The sequence below is a fragment of the Gobio gobio genome (assembly GCF_949357685.1).
Source record: "Gobio gobio genome assembly, chromosome: 10".
NCBI lineage: Eukaryota > Metazoa > Chordata > Actinopteri > Cypriniformes > Gobionidae > Gobio > Gobio gobio.
The window spans coordinates 52,392,437-52,406,177 of NC_137116.1; the positions used below are offsets into that span (position 1 = coordinate 52,392,437).

At 40.5% G+C, this 13,741-nt stretch overlaps 1 protein-coding gene across 1 annotated transcript in view; it reads right to left on the reverse strand.

Annotated features, from left to right (window-relative positions):
- Positions 1–813, reverse strand: part of pnck (pregnancy up-regulated nonubiquitous CaM kinase) — a 17,341-nt gene extending 16,528 nt beyond the window's left edge. The window contains exon 1 of the mRNA XM_079826879.1: positions 407–813. The gene's annotated coding sequence lies outside the window, so the exon portion shown is untranslated. The remainder of the gene's footprint in view (positions 1–406) is intronic.
- Positions 814–13,741: the final 12,928 nt, after the last annotated feature.

A 13,741-nucleotide genomic window follows, 5' to 3' on the forward strand; every position in this document is an offset into this window, starting at 1 on the left:
ATATGTACATGCAAATTATTACTGAATATCATCAGCACATTCATTTTTAAGCCTGAAGCGACACATTTTGCATGCCCTCTGAAGAATAGGCTTTTCAATACATGCAAATGCCAAATACTGATTCCTTTTGCAGATTTCAATGACTAGCAATGAGATTTGACAGATTTTCTCTTCCGTCACACAAGCTCTGATGGGAAAACACACTCCTCGAGGTTTGATTTCCTTGAAATAAAAAGGTGCTATTAACACAACTTCCTATTTTCTACCAAAAACACCTCACTTTTGACATGCAGATGCCTAATTCAGTTCAGTTGCCCCTGACATACCTTCAAATTAGATCGATAATTAGTCATATTCTCCCCCGAAATAACCTTTAGAAAAGAGATCTAAGCAAAAGCTCAATTACCTGCTGATTGCTGCTGCTGTGCAAATCTGGTAGGCGACGGTTTCTGTTCACGTCACAAACTCCCAACAGCCTCTCTGCTCTTTAATCGAAAATCACATTCATTTTACACTGATGACCTTGAACGCCCACACGCTTTATAGAAGAGAAGTTGACTTTGAAAAGAGATGGACAAGCAGAGAGAGGAAGTGGTTTAAAAAAAAAAAAAAAAGGACCAAGAGAAAGTGGAGAGAGGGGGGGGGGGGAGTCAAACCCCTTAAGACTGTTCAGACTTCCTCAAATGTAAGCTTGAATGTACGATAAGGACAGATGAACATGGTCTCCAAGAGATATCCGATAGCATCTGCTCAGCTGCACACATTAAATAAGCATTCCTCATCATTACAGTCAGGCTTTGCTGAAGTCAAAGCGCTACAGTTTGTTTTAAAATGCCTTGAGATGGCCAGAAGCACTGTCTCTGTTTACATGATTGAGGCTGTTTTCAGTAATGCTCCCACAGATCCAGAGCTCTCGCCGCTCTCCTTGTATGGGCACAGGGGTTTTCCGCTCGAGTATTATCATTCCACCCGTCTGCCCTGTGAACACTGTACACACACTCACTCATAAACCCTAAATGACGGTTGCGTTCTCACCTGCTGTGGGCTTTGGCCTTACGGTTTTTGAATTGAATCAGAATTGAAATCCTGCTCAATCTTCACATCATTGTGTCACTTGTGCACATCAAAAAAGCAGTTTCTCATTTCTTTGTCTTCATGTTGATCAAAATGTATTAAAATGGGTCTCTGTTGAATAGTCTCACCCCCCACAAGATTTAGGCATTAGTTCATAGCATAAGTCTTTACATGCAACAAGTTGTCATAATATGTCAAGCATATTTCTATACATTTCCATTAGACTTTTTTTATTAAATTTTTTTGATGTGGATGAGAATTTGTGGCCAGGAATGTCAGGAGGTGTAGGAAGACTGCACTGTAATTCCTACAGCACTGCATGTACAGTTTTCCCTAAGGAGATTGTCCTATGTTCACATTTCAACTTTAGTTTTTTTGTTTTTTGTGCTGTCTTTTCCTTTCTGTATCGCAATGACATGGTCTGTCAACAAATTACAGTACAAACAGTCAAAGCGTAAATGTGAATCTTGTCCAACTCCCACCAGTGATGCCAGTAATGCGTTATTAGTAACGTCTTAGTACAGACAGACAGATAGATAGATAGATAGATAGATAGATAGATAGATAGATAGATAGATAGATAGATAGATAGATAGACAGACAGACAGACAGACAGACAGACAGACAGACAGACAGACAGACAGACAGACAGACAGACAGACAGACAGACAGACAGACAGACAGACAGGCAGAATGATAGATAGACAGACAGACAGAATGATAGATAGACAGACAGATAGACATACAGACAGACAGACAGACAGACAGACAGACAGACAGGCAGAATGATAGATAGACAGACAGACAGAATGATAGATAGACAGACAGATAGACATACAGACAGACAGACAGAATGATAGATAGACAGATAGACATACAGATAGATAGATAGATAGATAGACTGACAGACAGACTGACAGACAGACAGACAGACAGACAGACAGACAGACAGACAGACAGACAGGCAGAATGATAGATAGACAGACAGACAGAATGATAGATAGACAGACAGATAGACATACAGACAGACAGACAGACAGACAGACAGACAGGCAGAATGATAGATAGACAGACAGACAGAATGATAGATAGACAGACAGATAGACATACAGACAGACAGACAGAATGATAGATAGACAGATAGACATACAGATAGATAGATAGATAGACTGACAGACAGATAGACATACAGACAGACAGGCAGAATGATAGATAGACAGACAGACAGAATGATAGATAGACAGACAGATAGACATACAGACAGACAGACAGAATGATAGATAGACAGATAGACATAAAGATAGATAGATAGACTGACAGACAGACAGACAGACAGACAGACAGACAGACAGACAGACAGACAGACAGACAGACAGACAGACAGACAGACAGACAGACAGATAGATAGATAGATAGATAGATAGATAGATAGATAGATAGATAGATAGATAGATAGATAGATAGATAGATAGATAGATAGATAGATAGATATGAGGCAGCAGGAGTGTTGTCGGCAGCGGCTGAATGTAACTAATAAAGTAACTTGTAATCTAGCTTAGTAACTTTTAAAATCAAGTAATCTGTAAAGTAACTAAGTTACTTTATAAAGGAGTAATCAGTAATCAGATTACCTTTTCAAAGTAACTATGGCAACACTGACTCCCACATACACTAAAGTATAACATAAGTAAAGTGATACATAGGTCCTCCATACACTAAGGTGTAACAGGTCCCACATACACTAAGGTGTAACATACACTAAGGTGTGACATAGGTCCCACATACACTAAGGTATAATATACACTAAGGTGTAACTGGTCCCACATACACTAAGGTGTAACATAGGTCCCACATACACTAAGGTGTAACATACACTAAGGTGTAACAGGTCCCACACACACTAAGGTGTAACATAGGTCCCACATACACTAAGGTGTAACAGGTCCCACATACACTAAGGTGTAACATAGGTCCCACATACACTAAGGTGTAACATACACTAAGGTGTAACAGGTCCCACACACACTAAGGTGTAACATACACTAAGGTGTAACATAGGTCCCACATACACTAAGGTGTAACATACACTAAGGTGTAACAGGTCCCACATACACTAAGGTGTAACATACACTAAGGTGTGACATAGGTCCCACATACACTAAGGTATAATATACACTAAGGTGTAACAGGTCCCACATACACTAAGGTGTAACATAGGTCCCACATACACTAAGGTGTAACATACACTAAGGTGTAACAGGTCCCACACACACTAAGGTGTAACATACACTAAGGTGTAACATAGGTCCCACATACACTAAGGTGTAACAGGTCCCACATACACTAAGGTGTAACATAGGTCCCACATACACTAAGGTGTAACATACACTAATGTGTAACAGGTCCCACACACACTAAGGTGTAACATACACTAAGGTGTAACATAGGTCCCACATACACTAAGGTGTAACATGCACTAAGGTGTAACAGGTCCCACATACACTAAGGTGTAACATACACTAAGGTGTAACATACACTAAGGTGTAACATAGGTCCCACATACACTAAGGTGTAACGTACACTAAGGTGTGACATACACTAAGGTGTAACATAGGTCCCACATACACTAAGGTGTAACATAGGTCCCACATACACTAAGGTGTAACAGGTCCCACATACACTAAGGCGTAACATACACCAAGGTGTAACATAGGTCCCAAATAAGGTGTAACATACACTAAGGTGTAACATAGGTCCCACATACACTAAGGTGTAACATATACTAAGGTGTAACATACACTAAGGTGTAACATATACTAAGGTGTAACATACACTAAAGGCCTGTACACACCGGGACGAATATCGCGTGCGCTTATCGCCAGCGTTTTTCGTGACGTTTTTCGGCGCGTCTTGAGTGTTCACACCCAAGCGATTTCCACTGGCGTTGCGCCGAGTGAACGTGCACATTCAGTAGATGCGCTCCCGGTACACAAGGTGGTGCTGCGGCACTTTACGCTTCTGACACTCGCTTGTCACACAGAAGAAGAGGAGAGACAGTATTTACGTGCTTACCAAAACCATAGATATATTATGTCTATGGCAAAACCATTCACACACTTTTTGCTAACTGGCAAGCAGCATTCGCAGCCTATCTTCTTCTTTGTCTACTTACTACTTCTTCGTCGTATCAGTGTGTGCTCGGCAAGACCGATTTTGTGCTTGAGCGCCACCAAGTCGTGTTTTACTGTCACTTCAGCAGCTCCAGGCACGTGAACAAAAGCGCGGATCTCATTGGTCGGCCAGTTTTTTACGAGCCGCGTCAAAATAAAAAAAACGAACCCGAGTCGTTTTTTTTTTAAATGACGCTTTTACGCCTGGCGTTATACGCGTCGGTGTGCACACTCACATTGGCGCCCATTGTTTAGTCACGAGGCGTTAAACGTCGGCGATAAACGCGCGCGAAAATCGTCCCGGTGTGAACAGGCCTTAAGGTGTAACAGGTCCCACATAGGTAACATAGGTCCCACATACACTAGGTCCCACATACACTGTAACATAGGTCCCACATACACTAAGGTGTTACAGGTCCCACATACACTAAGGCGTAACAGGTCCCACATACACTAAGGTGTAACAGGTCCCACATACACTTAGGTGTAACAGGTCCCACATACACTAAGGTGTAACAGGTCCCACATACACTAAGGTGTAACATAGGTCCCACATACACTAAGGTGTAACAGGTCCCACATACACTAAGGTGTAACAGGTCCCACATACACTAAGGTGTAACATACACTAAGGTGTAACATAGGTCCCACATACACTATGGTGTAACATACACTAAGGTGTAACAGGTCCCACATACACTAAGGTGTAACATAGGTCCCACATAAGGTGTAACATACACTAAGGTGTAACATAGGTCCCACATACACTAGGGTGTAACATACACTAAGGTGTAACAGGTCCCACATACACTTAGGTGTAACAGGTCCCACATACACTAAGGTGTAACATAGGTCCCACATACACTAAGGTGTAACATAGGTCCCACATACACTAAGGTGTAACAGGTCCCACATACACTAAGGTGTAACAGGTCCCATATACACTAAGGTGTAACAGGTCCCACATACACTAAGGTGTAACATAGGTCCCACATACACTAAGGTGTAACAGGTCCCACATACACTAAGGTGTAACATAGGTCCCACATACACTAAGGTGTAACAGGTCCCACATACACTAAGGTGTAACATAGGTCCCATATACACTAAGGTGTAACAGGTCCCACATACACTAAGGTGTAACAGGTCCCACATACACTAAGGTGTAACATAGGTCCCACATAAGGTGTAACATGCACTAAGGTGTAACATAGGTCCCACATACACTAGGGTGTAACATACACTAAGGTGTAACATAGGTCCCACATACACTATGGTGTAACATACACTAAGGTGTAACAGGTCCCACATACACTAAGGTGTAACATACACTAGGGTGTAACATACACTAAGGTGTAACATAGGTCCCACAGACACTAGGGTGTAACATACACTTATCCGGACACAATGACACAAGCACTTGTCATTCTGATGGCACTGACATGTTCATTGCCACAGATTTTTACTTTTGAGAGGTGAACTAAGGATTTTGAGCAAGAGACTGGCTTTTGCAGGTAATCCATGGTGTTTGCTATTTGTACAAACTGTTTTGAGAAATGCACTAACTGTTTTGCAAATGTCGAGGATGATTCGAGAAATGTACCAAAGCGACTGAGAAAAACTGTAATATCTGCTTTCTTACAAGGTATCAAAGGTAAATCGGTGAAATGTGATGTCATTAGTCATACACTACATGAGACATCATGCCAGGCCTTTACCAAACAACAAATGATGTGAAAAAAGAATATGGCATGCATTATTAATAAAACCGGATGCATATTGATGTGATGAATAATTACAGTGATGAACTTTAAGATGCTTTTTAAGCTATTAACCATTGTAGTCTTGCCATATAGGCATCTCTTGTTGATGAGCACTGCTGCAAAGTAATTGTGTTTCTCAAATTCCACTACATGTTATAATAGAAAACGACCACTAGAGGGAAGCCTTGATTAACTTTAATTCCACAATAAACGGCCCAACCACTATTAGAGACAATAATAGATGTCTAGAGAAATTAATAAATGTCTCTAGTTATTTCTGTTTGTTTTTTTTACAAAGAGAGTGAAGATGAGGGGAGTGGAACACGAAGAAACATCGATTCAGGTGAAGTGATTTACACTGATTATCTCTTCATCACCTGTTAGTGGGTGGGATATATTAGGCAGCAAGTGAACAATTCATCCTCAAAGTTGATGTGTTGGAAGTAGGAAAAATGGGCAAGCGTAAGGATTTGAGCGAGTTTGACAGGGGCCAGATTGTGATGGGTCAGAGCATCTCCAAAACTGCAGCTCTTGTGGGGTGTTCCCGGTCTGCAGTGGTCAGTCTCCATCAAAAGTGCTCCAAGGAAGGAACAGTGGAGAACCGGCGACAGGGTCATGGGCGGCCAAGGCTCATTGATGCCGTGGGGAGCGAAGGCTGGCCCGTGTGGTCCGATCAAACAGACGAGCTACTGGAGCTCAAATTGCTCAAGAAGTGAATGCTGGTTCTGATAGAAAGGTGTCAGATTACACAGAGCATCGCAGTTTGTTGTGTATGGGGCGGCACAGCCGCAGACCAGCCCATGCTGACCCCTGACCACCGCCTAAAGCACCAACAGTGGCACGTGAGCATTAACCGAGCAATCGCACCAGGGTTCGTTTTAATCAAACCAAACATGACAAGTGTGAACGCTCCCTAAAGACCGCATCTGCTAGCTCACCTCTTGAGGCCGAGGGAGTGATCTTATGAGGTGTTGTGCTTAAGATTTCTACATGCAATTGATCTCTGTTATGATCGGTGTGCTGTTGCGTACCGTTCTAGTACACAGTGTTTTTCTCTAGGCGGGATAAAAAAATCCTGTTTCCCATTATATACCCCCCCCACCCCTCCTCCCTTAATATGACACACTTGATTCTTTAGTTGATGTTTGATGTGTAAATCTCCCAGTGTTGAAGCTATTTAACCTTAGAATTGAACAGCATGTTCATAGTCCACAGGAAGCAGCCGCTCTGGCACGCTTTTATCTTGTGTGATACTGAACAAGATGTTCATGATCCCCCACCAATCGCTGTACAAATATGTTTTATGAATATTGAGAGAGTGATGATAAAACTAGTAGCTGTGTGTGAATGTAATAAAAGATGTTCTCAAGAACCTGTTTAATTTTCTCAGATTTAAAGAAAGAAAGAAACAGATCCACCCAAATAACACACAGACACACACATAAATAAATGCACCGATCAGGCATAATATTATGACCACTGACAGGTGAAGTGAATAACACTGATTATCTCTTCATCACCTGTTTGTGGGTGGGATTTATTAGGCAGCAAGTGAACATTTTGTCCTCACAGTTGATGTGTTAGAAGCAGGAAAAATGGGCAAGCGTAAGGATTTGAGCAAGTTTGACAAGGGCCAAATTGTGATGGGTCAGAGCATCTCCAAAACTGCAGCTCTTGTGGGGTTTTCCCGGTCTGCAGTGGTCAGTCTCCATCAAAAGTGCTCCAAGGAAGGAACAGTGGAGAACCGGCCACTGGGTCAAGGCTCATTGATGCACGTGGGGGTGATTTCCCATCTGTTTGTCTGACCAATGGGAGACGGGTAGTGTTTAGGAAACCTGCTTGAAAAGTCAGTGCAGGAAATCAATACTTCTGATTACATTTTTAGCGAATCCAGTTAGTAGTGCTGATGGTTGTCACTTGATCACTGATACAGAAAATGCTCAGTGCCAAAACTGAAACTAATATTACGAGTTCATTTCAAGGCAGGAGATGCTGTTTACAAGAAATGTAATTATAGAAATGTCTGGGAAGGTCAGTTTGAAACTTATAAGAGAAGTGAAAAGTTGTTCCTGCGAAAGTCTGCTAGTAAACAATCTTACGCTGTAGGATAAACGACCTTCTGTGTGCCGTTCAGGGCGTTACGATACGGCTGTGAATGGCCATATTGATTTTTGTGCAATTCCTTATCTGCGGCATACTAAACTTGTGACCTAAATAGGAGCAAATTGTACCCCCAGCTGTTTACCTTTATAAAGAAACACCGTGAACTACAGCCAATAAAGTGGGCAGTGTGCTGCCATTGCAAAATGATTTGACCCTTTTATGCAAATGAGTCTTGGCTAGTTGTAAATATGTCTGTGTTTATCTAAACAGCCTCATTAACTAACTTTGACCCATATTGTCTCAATGTCTGCATGAATATGTAAATGGTCAGCTTTCTACACAGCCGCTATTTCTGTGTGTCCAGCAGGTCTGACGTTGTGACATGTGATTTCCCAGACGTGTCATGAGAGTTATTCATACTCATACGGAGAAATCATCCAAGATCATCACCCCATATACACTACAGTTCAAAAGTTTTGGGTCAGTAAGATTATGTTTTTTGAGAGGAGACTCTTATGCTCAACAAAGCATTTGATTTATTAAAAACAGTAATATTGTGAAATATTATTACAATTTAAACTATTTGAATATATTTATAAATGTCATTTATTCCTTTGATGTAAATTTTCAGCTTCATTACTCCAGTTTTCAGTGTCACATGATCCTTCAGAAATCAATCTAATATGAGGATTTGATGGTCAAGAAACATTTATTATTAGTATTATCAATGTTGAAAGAAAAACAGCACTGCTTAAAGGGATAGTTCACCCAAAAATTTAAATTCTGGCATCATTTATTCACCCTCGACCTGTATGAATTTCGTTCTTCTGCTGAACACAAAAGAAAATATTTTCAAGAAGGTCTGTCCCATATATGTCCCGTATATATTTCCCATACTATGGAAGTCAATGGGGCCCATTAAATGTTTGGTTACCCATATTTTTCTTCTATCTTCTTTTGTGTTCAGCAGAAGAAAGAAATTCATAAAGGTTTGTAACAACTTGATGCTGATCATATTAGAATATCTCTAATATTTTTGTGGAAACTGACTTTTTTAGTAGCCTTTGGATGGAGAGTTTAAAAGAACAGCATTTATTTGAAATATCAATTCTGAAATAAACTTATAAATATCTGTCACTGTTGATCAATTGAATATATCCTTGCTGAATAAATGTATTAATTTCTTTCAAAAAAAACAACAACACACTGACCCCACACTATTGAATGGTTGTGTACAAGATAAAACATTTGTCATGGTTGAAATGTTGGATCATTATTCCAGCAGTATCAACATACTCTGTTTAATCAGCGTGTATGTCAAAGTCTGAGCTGTAGAAGGCTGTGGGGGTGATGGTTATGCTTGGGTTATGACTCCACGCAGCTGCTATTTCTAAGGCGCTATAAAAAAGGGCCATAACCTTTGCAAGGCAGCTGCTCCTGAAGTCACGGGGTCTATTCTAAACTAAACTTAGATAGATAGAAACGTGAAAGTGCAATCGTAGTAGCGTTCGCCCGTGCCAGGAAGACTTGGTCAGGTTAGCTTACTAATCAGGTTAGCTTACTCCATTCGACTTTAACAAAGACTTCTGCTTGCTTTTTTCTTTTTGTGAAGTGAAGTGACATGTGGCCAAGTATGGTGACCCTTACTTGAAATTTGTGCTCTGCATTTAACCCATCCAAGTGCACACACACACACACGCCGTGAACACACACGCAGTTGGGGGTTCGGTGCCTTGCTCAAGGGTCTCACCTAAGTCGTGGTATTGAGGGTGGAGGAGAGCGCTGGTTATTCACTCACCCCACCGACAATTCCTGCCGAACCTGAGACCTGAACCCGCAACCTTCGGGTCACAAGTCCAACTTTCTAAACAGATGGATTTATCAGAAAGAGAAGTTCAACACACACACACACACACACGTTGGGTTTTCATGTTGTATGGGGACTTTCCATAGGCGTAATGGTTTTTATACCGTACATACCGTATATTCTATCCCCCTACACTGCCCCTGCCCCTAAGCCTACCCATCACACACACACACACACACTGCCCCTAAACCTACCCATCACAGGAGACATTCTGTATTTTTACATTTTCAAAAAACATCACTTAGTCTGATTTATAGGATGTTTTCCTCATGGGGACCAGCAAATGTCCCCACAAGGACGAGGATTTCGGATATTGCCATCTTTGTGGGGACATTTTGTCACACACACACATACACGTGTTAGACTTTTATGTGTGCACATATAGCCTACTGGGTAGTAACTGATTACATGCAATTTGGATTATGTAACCAGATTCCAAAAATTAAGTACTTGTAATTAGATTATATTACATTTTAAAATACTCATAATAAGACTACAGTTACTTTTTTATTGATTACATGATTACATGTTATTCACACAATGGCAGTAAATTAATCAGAATTCGTTAATTCTCCATACTACTACTTCTTTATTTTTATTTTTTCCTTTCTAAAAAAAAAGAGGCTTATATATGTTCAGAAGGTCACATTAGTCATGAGCCGATCACTGAAAACTGAGAGCCACACAGCATTTGATCCCTGGATTTACACAAATCATTTCACTTTAAGAAGAGTCTTCTCAACATTGCAACATTGCATATCTAATCTGCTCCTGATGAACACATTAATTATTATTTGAATTATTATTATTGAGTCATTTAACCATGTATCACTGTCTTTGGAAGGCGTTTGTCTTTCAAACACATTAAAATGTACAAATTCACATCATTTCATATTTACATGTAATGCAGGGATTCCCCAACTTTTTTTCTCAGCTCTCTCACCTAATATATTTACTTGAAGAACCCCCTGAGATTTTAAGTTAATAAGTTACGTCAATAAACAAAATGCACGGTTCTCTGATGTCTGTTAATGGTCATATGACATGCAGGTAAACAAATAACAAAACAAAAAAATTATCTGATTTTTTATCATTTTAATCTGTGGTAATCACGGGCACTCACACTGGTGAATTGTGACAATTACCTTTAAGGTGCACTATGTAACTTTTCCGTCCACTAGAGGTCGCCTATTCAAAACAAAGGCGTAGTTTGATGACGGCACGTTTGAGCGCAGAATCTTGGGACACGTGGTCTTCTCACAGCCGGTGGGAAAGAATCGGGACAGGACTCGGGCAGAAATCATGTTGATGGATGTGATTACCGTAAAACTTCAAATAATAGCCCAGCCTTCTATTTACCCAAATCGCCGAACTGCACCGGCTTGTATTTGAAACAGCCGTCTATAAGAGACAGGCCTTTAATTTAGTGTTGAGATGTTCAAGCATGACGGTAGGAGATTACCACATTATATTACTAATAATTAATTCGAATGTGTTTAACAAATCATTTAATGTAAGAAATGTCTTAGATTATTGGCAGCACAAAAAACGAAACGATGTGACAGCAATGGGCAGAACAATATAAGTTACCGCTAAAATCTATTGAGCGTATGAACTTGTTGCCCGAAACACATCAAAAAGAAAGAATGAAGGCTACCCTGTAAAACAACTGCAATCATGTGATAGAAAATTACTATATTCATCACTATCATCATCCCCGCGATTCTCAATTACAAGTTCATGGTCGAATTCCTCCTCGTTGCTCTCCTCCACTTCTCCAGCCTCCGCTAACTCTGCCTGCCTTGATCGCGCTAACAGATCCCGCCCAGATGCGCACGGCTCTCCCTCTTTGAAACAATGGATAAGGTGATCCTCGCTTCCATCAGAAGCTACTGTCAGGCCACATACCTAAGGATAACATCCCGAAAATAATGAAATATATCTCCTCCTTCTCCCTCGCACACACAAACACACGCGCACGTCTGCGCGCAAGCATTAAAGGAATTTTTCAGCCGCTCTGTATCCAGCTTTACCCACGCTTGAAATTTGACAACTGTCAGCTTAAATGTCAAATTATACTTTTCTCCATGGTGGTATTGAGAGAATTAAGAAAAACTGAAGACTGAAAGTTCGTTAACCTCTTTGTTATGCTGCCATAGTGATGAGTCGTTCATGAACGGTTCCGTCTGTCACGTGAAATCTAATCAAAACATAGAACAGACGATCTGACGGGTTTGAGAAGATCAAATACAGCCCGATACTAAAAAACAGACCAGGCCTCTATTTGAGACCGGCCTTTATTTACCCAAACCTGTCGTCACACCAGGCGTTTAAAAGAGACAGGCGTCTATTTGGGACTCGGCTATTATTTGAAGTTTTACGGTATTAACGTTACTGTAGTGAAGCAGAGCAGGACGAGTGTTGTGGAGCTGAGGAACCGCTGGAGCGATTGTTAATAAGATGAACGAGACACACGCCTCGCGAGCAGCGGGACTTTTATTATGCCACAGTCGCCACTTCCGCTCCTCCGCTCATGAGTGTGAGGTAACGCAGCTCTGCTGATCATATTAGACACATCTGAGTGTGTTGATGATGTTATGACGTTACTCTGAGCGTTCTCTCAGCAGCTGCTATGACACTTGTTCACACTGCAGTGAGAGTAAAGCGTTTCTGCAGAATAAAACCGGAAACTGATGGTAACGCAGATATGATGTCATCGACAGGCCACGCCCTCACACGTCCTGGTTCCTTGGTTAAAATAGCAATTTCTCACGATTTACAAATAGTTGGAAACATTTGGAATATTGTAAGTACTCAACTGAACAAAATATAGATCACTGGCCTGGTGGATTTTGGATATTTTACTGAATAAAGGATACAAAGTGCATGTTTAAATATGTAATGCAATGGATTACATTACTAACTACAATTTTTGTCATGTCATTTGGAGTCAGTAACCGACTACAATTTGTAAGTAATCTAGCCAGCTCTGCACATAGGCTAACATTGAAACTATATATAGAGTGTGTGTGGTGGCTACTTCATCAGACGGAGCTTCTTTCACAGGCATTTGGCTGCTTTGTTTTACTAAACAGCAGATGGCGCTGTTTTCGACACTCTCGAAGCTTTGGCTCTTTTCCATTCCCACCCCTGGTGACTGACAATAGAACTCCTTCATATTATTCTTCTGGTTATTTTTTCTTCTTCTGGTTATTTACCTACAACGTAGCAGCTAATGAATCAGAAGTCTTGCACATTCTTGCTGCATTTATAAATAATATGGATACAGGTTATTTTTTGTTGATTATTTCAGTATTTCAATACAATATAGTTAAATACAGGAAAGTGCTGTACACGTTTGCGGCAGAATGCATTTAATCATGGTGAATTGTAATCAAATTAAGCAAAATTTTAAATAAACACACAAATATGGGGTGGGGGATTTGTAGAATATTATAATTGACTGTTATTCTTCAATGTGGGCCTTTAAAGTCCTTTAGTTAACTATAAGAAATTCTGGCAGCAAGCATCCTTATTTGCCCCTAAAGGTGCATATCAGTACTTTAGAGTAGCCTTAAGGTACTACTATGAGCTATTTAAATTTTATATATTTAAATATTTAAAAGAACAAAGTTGTCCCTTTATCAGCACTGCCACAGTGACAACCTGTTGCACATGTAAGGGATCAAGTTTTTCTAAAAAGTGAAGAGGATTCACTTTAAGAGGACCTATTGTGCCCTTTCACAAAGTCTTGATTTTGTTTC